The 8,594-nt window shown below is 38.5% G+C and overlaps 1 pseudogene; it reads right to left on the minus strand.

Moving 5' to 3' along the window:
* Positions 1-3,906: 3,906 nt before the first annotated feature.
* On the minus strand, positions 3,907-7,921 carry LOC149260275 (putative pentatricopeptide repeat-containing protein At3g23330 pseudogene; annotated as a pseudogene).
* Between the last annotated feature and the right edge of the window lie 673 nt (positions 7,922-8,594).

Genomic DNA, 8,594 nt, shown 5'->3' on the forward strand with positions numbered 1-8,594 from the left:
AGCTTATCTCTGCCCAATATGCTTTAGACAAAGACTTGCCATTCGTCAGAGACACTGTTGAGTGCCAATCTCTCAAGCTTTGTGGGTTGAGGTGTTGCCCCAACTGCTGACAATTGGTCCTCGACCTCCTAAATCCTAGCGAGGAAGGGGTTTATGCCTTCCCCCTTCTGCATCTGAATGAGCCTCAATTTCTCCTTGAGGTACATCTTTCGCTGCTTAGAGGTACCCTGATACAACGTGGCAAGAGCATCCCACATCTGCTTGGTAGTATCCTTGCCAGATATGTGAAACAACATGATCCCGCACTACATCTAGGATCAATTGTTTCGCCCATGCCATCTCCTTTTTGTACTCCTCTAGAAGGAAGGACATCCTTTCCTTCCAGATGACATAGTTGGAAGCCCCATCCAACTTGTCCTGATCACGAAGCCCAACAGTGGCCATCTCAACAAAATGTTGAAAATCTCCTATTTCCTTCTGCTCAATTGTTGTTCTACTATTCGCACTCCTTTCTAGATTGAGAAGATCTTCTTACAACGACTATTGATCTACAAGGAAAAATAGAACATCCTAAGACTAAAAGTTCCCTCAGGAAAATCTCCTCTGTGTGTGTGCTCTTCTTCCTTCCACCCGACATTGGCTCTTCTCTAGCAAACTGCTGCAAAAACCACTGTGTCCAACTAGAGGCAAATAATGAATAAATTACACTACAACATTCACAAATAAAATGTTGTGGAGGAACTAAAAACTCAGAAATGCTAGCACACATAAAATGACACCGTTGTTTTTGGACAAAAGTCCCAGGAAAAACCCAACTTGGGAAAACTAGTCTAGCATATGAGGGTTTTAATATTATGCCACAAGTGAAAAATTTGAGTACAATCTGGATGCCTAAAACTGGCAATCCATAGCAAGAAAATCTGGGAAAAATACTGAAGGGAATTTCCCTTCTCCCACAGGCAATCTCTGGCACAACTTGCCTTCAGAAAACTCGACCTCCAAACCCTAGTGTGAGCCTCTCTTGCGTTGTCTCTACGCTATCTGCCACACATGTGGCTTGAAACTGCCACTAATGAAGTTGTTTTGCGTCTAGCTGCTAAGGGAATCGTCTCTCCAGCCTTCGGGAACCTCTGTCCGGCCTCTGGAACTAAGAACGATTATTCCTCGCCAGCAAATTGATTTCCCTGCTAAAGCTACTACGGAGAGCCTCTGCGTTGCCTCTCTGGGATAACTTGGCCCTCTTGTTGCTACCTCTCCGGATCTGGAAATCTTACCTCCATATCACTGTCTCTGCCCCTCTCAAACTGCTTCAATCTCTAGTTCTTTCTCCGGCAACTAACTGGTGCTACTTTGAAAATCGATCTGCCAAGAAATTGAACTTCTCAAATGTATTCTCCATCACCACATCAACCTCCTCTTATAATCCTATGTTGGAGCACCAACAGCTAAGATTAAAACTTAATCAATGGCTAAGATCATCTCTAGATCGATCCGTGTGAGTTTCTTGATGATTCTCGCCTTGACTTAATTAATACTGATTAATAAATCATAATCTCTAAGTTTAGGCTTAGGAAATATTTAAAACTTGTTAATAACCTAATTAAGTCATTTCGATGCGGAATTTCCAGAAACAATTTTTGAGTTTTGGAGATCTCATGTGTTTTGGCCTCTCCACAAAACTTCAAGACTAGAACACATCCGACGCTACAAAAACTACCAATATGGAATAACTTAACTCTACCATTGAGCACACTAACTCCTAAATAACCCAGCTCTGCCATTAGGCATACTAAATCCTCGTATTGAGGCCTAGCAAACATATGTAGGAAGGAACTTGATTCAGACATCAAGTAGCTACTAAAGGCTTCAACACAAGTTGCTCTTGTTTTCGAGTATGATGTTATGTTGAGCAAGAAATGACTGCTCTTTCGAATGCTTCAATGCTCCTCGGTCTCCTATACTAGAGTCGATCAAGCAACTAAAAGTAACTCTCCCTCCACTATTGGTGTCAAGTGACTCTGTGCTTCGAGACTGCAAATACTATTGTCAAGAAGAGGGAAGCTACCCTTGTCAGTTTACAGATCACTTACCTAAAAATATTACCTTTAATTAGTGAGACCTAAAACCAGATGCACAGAACCATATATAATAATAATAATAATAGTGCTGTCCTGTTAATAATCAATATCTGTGGAGCCAGTCCATATACTATACTATTTGATGTGGAAAGGCCCTCTCTGTTGACTGGGCTGTGGCGTTCCAGCCTATATTCTTCCCTCAAGAAGAAGAAAGGTCTTTGCAGTTTGGGTACTTCATTCTAGGTGGACCCATTTGAAGAAGAGGAAGGTAGGTCTCGATTGCTGGGGGTGAAGAAGAAGCTCGGAAAGGAGTGGTATCATATGGATGGAATGAAGATAGGGTCGGTATTCTCCTCATGAGAGCATCCATGGCTAACTTCATTTCTCCATCTCTGTGGTGCGTGGTACTGTACACCAAAGCCCATTGCCAGTCCTGTGCCAGGGCCTCTCATATTCCCTACATGATCAGAGCCCTCATGAAGATCCAAAATCACTCTACTAAGTATATAACCTCCATATCGGAGCTCAGAGAATTGAATGTAAAAAGCTTTGTATTGTATTAATCCCGACTATATATTTATGTATATGTTTCTTACAAAATTAGAGATTGAATATAGAAAAAATAATAATAATAATCATCAATTAATCATAGAAATAAACTAGGATAGACTGCCTAACAAATGATTTTTCCTCATATAAAAATACCAATAAATGATTTTGAAAATAATAATAATAATCAATTAATCATAGAAATAAACTATGATAGACTGCCCAACAAATGAGTTTTCCTCGTATGAAAATACCAATAAATGATTTTGAATAAAAATGATAATCAATGCCCAAAAATAGACAAAATCATATCTCTGTCTCGACATTTTGGGAAGAAAACAAGAGATATCTCCCAAGATATATATATATATATATATAACGTTTGTCACAGAAATACAGACTAAAGATAAAACTATATCTCAAGTTAAATATAGAACTCGACTACGTAGGGTGGACTGCCTGATAAAAAGTAACTTTCAGGACATGAAGAAACAAAAAATAACACCGTTTCTAAAATAGAGAATAACCAAAATTGGAAAGTAAGCTAATCCTAACCATGTCATCAATGTATCTTTGTTGCTATTCATACGCCAGAACTGCATCTCATCTTCAAACATAGTCACGAAGTTCGGTCAAGTTGGGCCAAAAAGATCAAAAATTCTGCAATAATTAAGTTTAACGAAATTCAGTTCATTCAAAAGGCATTTCAAGTCACCAAAAAGTTAAAACAAGTCCAAGATTGTCAAAAGTTACACCCATATGTGAAGAGCCTGCAATGGATTGGTGATACAAAGAGACCTGTGACAAATATGCAAAGGCTGTGGGGAAGTTGTCCTTCAGATTGCTCAGTGCTGGAACACATATCTCAAAGGTCGGGGTTGCTGGCTGAGTATTGCAATTCCAGGTTTGATGACCACACTTTGTTTCCGAAGCTGAATCATTACCAGCATGCCCTGTGCCAGAGCTGGCTCTGGGGCTGAGTCCACACAAGAACATGGGGACACTCACTGTGCTTGGTCAGGATGAGATTGGAGGGCTGCAAGTGAGGTGAAAGGATGTAGAATGGATTGAAGTAAATCATGGAGATTTTGATTAGCTTATTCTCAAAACGTTTCCCTTTGGTTTGGTTTCATGAGAGTTCAGCCTTTCAGAGCATGATGAAGGCAAAGCTACCGTGTAAATGAGTTCAGCCACCAGTGTTATTGTGTTTAAAACTTTACTATTGAAGAAGGAAACCACAATTCCTTTCTATTTTGAAGGGATACCATACTTTTTAAAATTTAAAAAAAAAATGCATTTTTACTTTTGTATCAGGGAGATGTTTAGTCCCAATTTTTCTGTACCCACATTTTTCCATCTCATACTGTATCCGAACTCGAATTCAACCTTCATAATTATTCAACACGGCATCGCCATTAATGGAAGTGATGTCATTCACGCCTTGTCTTTTAATTTGTAATCTCCATTGAGAGGACTGTCTCCAATCCATAAACATTAGTCCTACTTCTAAAGGTTTGAAACTCTTCTGCATTCTTTGTCTACTGTAGATTAAAATTGTTATCAAACACCTTGCTACAATAGAAGATTGGCTTTCGGCACCATCATTATATTCTTATAATTTTTGAAGCAGACTTGATCAGATTGTAGAAGGCCCTTTGTGCCCCATTCAACGAGCCAATCGGTTTTGCTCTTCGGAATGCAAACAGAGTTATATTTTAAAATTTGACGACGACTCCTTTCTTGTAAATTTTGAAGCAGGCCCAATCAGATTGTAGAAGGTCCTCTGTTCCCCATTCAATAAGCCAATGGGTTTTGCTCTTCGGAATGCAACCAGAGTTATATTTAAAATTTGACAGAGTCCTTTGTCCCCTCTTATAAGTATCATTACATTTTCTACTAACATACAATTTCCTTTCACCATATTAATCGCCTTACTTGAGTCTCTTTCCGGGATTCCATAAACATGGCTTCCATGTCTCTGTTTAAACAAAGCTTCAGTACCAGCACTAGAAATTGGATAGATTTTTCAAGAGTTAACGCAAATCAACAAATAGCCGAGAATTACCAACTTTAAATCGTAGCGAATAAATCCCCACCCCAATTTCTTGTCCTTAAGTATTCCGAGGGTTAATCAAACTAGGCTTGAAAAATCCTCTGCAGGTAATATTCTCACTACTATAACAACCCTTTAAATTGGGGTTTCTTGAGATCTGACTTTTACTACTGAATGGTGCATTTCTTGATATTTGTCTTTCAATACTGAATGTTGCATGAGAATCTAAAGCCGAGCTTATTACCAAACAACATTGTTAGTTGTCACTGCTCCATTTCAATTTTCAAGCCTCAATGCCAGATTTGTTTTTTCAAAAGGTGGATGGTGTTCAACAAATGAGCCATTTATAATTGCTTTTTTGGTCAGTTGTAGGTAAACACAAGTCTCCATGTCTCATAGTTGAAGATGTGCTCCAGAAATTATTAATGTAGCAGCAGCAACGCTTTTACTCTATAAAATTGACTGAATTTCAATGCATTAATTTCTGATATATGCCCTCTCAATGCATACATTTTAGAGAGCAAAGCTAGCGTCACAATTAGGCTTTTGTGCATTTGTTCAATCAATGTAAGCAAGGACCGGTTGCTTATCCTTATTGATATTTGCTTGTCTCCATGGAAGCCTTTAAATATAGCCCACAAGCCAATCGCCATTTCAAAGCATCAGATTTTCAAGCCAAAAAGCATCATCAAATATCTGTACTCCAGTCCATCCTGACCCAACCAATACCTGTAATTTATTATGAACTCGAATTCGGATAAAAGAGTTACACGGGACAACGTAACCGGTAGAGGTTGATTGCCTGCCATTTTGAAAATCATAACTTGTCTTTATGATTTTCATGCAGTCCTCCACATCAAATTTACCAAAATAATACGTCAAGCATAATGCACTACATAATGCTTCTGAGTCCAGGCTAAAACATATACGCACCATAACTCCAAGCAGAAGGTCAAGTTCCTTCCTGGAATAGCAACCCCCTTTTATGATTCTAGTTACAATCACCAATAATCGCCACAAGAACACCACCCCTCTTTGAAATGATGGAAGCGGTTGGCATCCCTCACAATAATCTCTCTTAAAGTGATTTTTGAGATGAACTTGATGGCAGAGTGGCAATCACCACACACTCGAAGGTTCTTAATTACCCGAATAGTTGTCCCACAGGATGTCTTGATAAGCCCAAATGCAATGGCCAGTTTCTCACTATGGTGGCAAAGAAATTGTTCCTTCTGCTCCTCCTCCACATCGTTCAGTACAAATCTTGTGTCAGGTACATAACCCGCTGCATTCATCTCGCTAGACAATCTATCCAATTTTTCATAAATTTCTGGCATCTGTGGATGCGACCTGTCACCTGAGAGGAAAGCATGAACCTGCTTATTGACCTCAACCCAACTGCACCCAGGTTTCTTTTTAACACCCCTCTCTCTCATCATGTTCCGCACTTTTTCAATACCATCCCATCTGCCAGTTGCAGCATAAACGTTGGACAGCAGCACATAAGGTCCAGCATTTTCAGGGTCCAGCTCAAAAATGTGTTTTGCTGCACTTTCTGCTAGCTCTACATTGTGATGAATTCTACAAGCACCAAGCAAACTCACCCAAACACTGGCACCTGGTTTTATTGGCATATTATTGATCAAATCCCATGCCTCATCCAAGTATCCAGCACGACCTAAGAGGTCAACCATGCAACCATAGTGCTCCATTGTAGGTGTAATGCGATAACACTTACTGATACAATCAAAGTACTCCCTACCCTTGTCGACCAGGCCCGCGTGGCAGCATGCAGACAAAACACAAACTAAGGTCACATGATCCGGCCTTACACCGGATTGTTGCATCTGTTGAAACAGCAAGAGGGCCTCCTGACCATGGCCATGCATTGCATATCCTGCAATCATGGCTGTCCATGAGACCGCATTCTGTTGCGGTATTTTGTCAAACAAATCACGCGCCTTCTTTATACTCCCACATTTTGCATACATGTCTACGAGGGCACTCTCCACCAATACATCAGATCCAAACCCACTCCTCACAATCTCATCATGAATCTCCATACCCTGCTCGAGGGCAGCCAAGTTCGCACAAGCCGGAAGAACGCCAGTAAACGTCAACAAGTTGGGTTTCACACCGTCTACCTTCATTTGCCGAAACAGCCTCAAAGCCTCTACTCCCTGTCCATTCTGCGCGTATCCAGTAATAATAGATGTCCAGGCCACCACATCTCGTTGGGACATTTTGTCAAACACTTGGCGTGCATTCTCTAGACTACCACATTTGGCATACATATCAACAAGCCCGCTCTGCACAAACACATCAGAATGAAAACCATCCCTAATTATCTCTTCATGGACTTCCATACCCCAATCGAGAGCAGCCATGTTAGCGCAGGCCGGCAGAACGCTGGCAAAGATGAAATGATTGGGTTTAATTCCCTTGTTCTTCATTTGGTTAAACAGTGCCAAGGCCTCCTGCCCAACTCCGTGTCTAGCCCAGGCTGCAATCATCACAGCATATGAAAACACATCTCTCACAGGCATCTGATCAAAAACTCTACGAGCGTCCGTCAGGCTTCCGCAGCTCGAATACATTTTGACGAGCATGTTCCGTAGATATCTGTTGCGCATGAACCCGCTTTCGCTTATGTGGGTGTGGACTAATTTGCCTTCTGATAAGGCTTTTTTCTTCATGCATCCCTGCAAGAGAGAGACGTATACGGAAGAGTCTAGCGTTCCATTCGTGGCTTGCAGAATGCGCAGCGCCTCATTCAATCGGCCTTGGTTACACAGTGTTTTCAGTTCCTCTGCAGAGCTGTAGCCTTTTACTGGGGGTTTTCTTGGAGCACTGATAATGTGGATTTTCATGTTAAGTTTTTTGCGTTGAAGTGTCTGCCTAACCAGTAATATCAATTCTTCTTCTTATGAAGGCTACCTACTGTTATTACCATGCTATGTTCTGCATTTTTCCGATAGAATTTAGCTGAATTGATTGAAAATTCTAAGTTTACTTATGCCTATTAACTGCGATCGTTTTAGCTTTTCTCAAATCCAATACAGAGTAATATTTCAATCGCCATTCTCATTGATTTGGGAACCTTGAAGTTTTAAAACCCGTCCATCTTCTGAAATATGATACAGGGCATTAAAATGTTAATAACTAGCAATTGCAAAAACACACACCTAAGGAAAATATTTAAGGATATCATCTTCCCATTAACATACTCTGCTACTGAATGCAGGTGTATAATGTCGGCTAAACTTTACAATGAAATCTATAATTAAACTATAAATTATCAATTATTAAATATTATATATACTGTGATTTATAATTTTTTTATTTCAATACTAATCATAATTAAACATTATCATACTAATTTTCAATCAATTGAATTATAAATTATCACTTATTAAATACCATTGTGATTATTTTTTTTTTATTTCAAGATTAATCATAATTAAACATTATCCTACTAATTTTCATAATTAGTAATAAATTTCGTTTCTATACTTAGAAAATAAAAATGAGTATTTTTTTCTCATATAAATAAATTATATTTTTTACCAACGTTTTTTTAGTAAATTATAATCATAATTAAACATTATCATACTAATTTTCAATCAATTGAATTATAAATTATCACTTATTAAATACCATTGTGATTATTTTTTTTTTTTTTCAAGATTAATCATAATTAAACATTATCCTACTAATTTTCATAATTAGTAATAAATTTCGTTTCTATACTTAGAAAATAAAAATGAGTATTTTTTTCTCATATAAATAAATTATATTTTTTACCAACGTTTTTTTAGTAAATTATAAGTCATTATAGAAGTAGGCCAAAATGACTATTGAATATTAGGTTTGAAAACCAAACACCATAATAGTAAATATTATTAGAAAATTTA

This window comes from Pinus tabuliformis, chromosome 6 (genome assembly GCF_031772625.1).
Source record: "Pinus tabuliformis cultivar Carrire ecotype Pingquan chromosome 6, CPIR1, whole genome shotgun sequence".
In the NCBI taxonomy this organism is placed as follows: Eukaryota; Viridiplantae; Streptophyta; class Pinopsida; order Pinales; family Pinaceae; genus Pinus; species Pinus tabuliformis.